The following is a 401-nucleotide window of genomic DNA, read 5'->3' as shown; positions in this document are numbered from 1 at the left end:
TGGGGACGACTTCACCCCTCCCCCCCCCTTCCCCACCCCCACCAATAAACCCTACTTTCTTTTCAAAAAAAAAAAAAAAAAAAGACATACAGATGGCCAAGAAGTACATGAGAAACTGCTCAACATCACTAATTATTAGAGAAATGCAAATCAAAACTACAGTGAGGTGTCACCTCACACCAGTTAGAATGGGCATCATCAGAAAAACAACAAATGCTGGAGAGGGTGTGAAGAAAAGGGAACCCTCTTGCACTGTTGGTGGGAATTTAAATTGATACAGTCACTATGGAGAACAGTGTGGAGGTTCCTTAAAAAGCTAAAAATAGAATTACCATATGATCCAGCAATCCCACTACTGGGCATATACCCAGAGAGAACCATAATTCAAAAAGACACATGCA

The sequence above is a fragment of the Lipotes vexillifer genome, unplaced genomic scaffold (assembly GCF_000442215.2).
Source record: "Lipotes vexillifer unplaced genomic scaffold, Lipotes_vexillifer_v1.1 scaffold771, whole genome shotgun sequence".
Taxonomy (NCBI): Eukaryota; Metazoa; Chordata; class Mammalia; order Artiodactyla; family Lipotidae; genus Lipotes; species Lipotes vexillifer.
The sequence above is the reverse complement of the archived record's forward strand: the minus strand, read 5'-3'. Positions refer to the sequence as shown.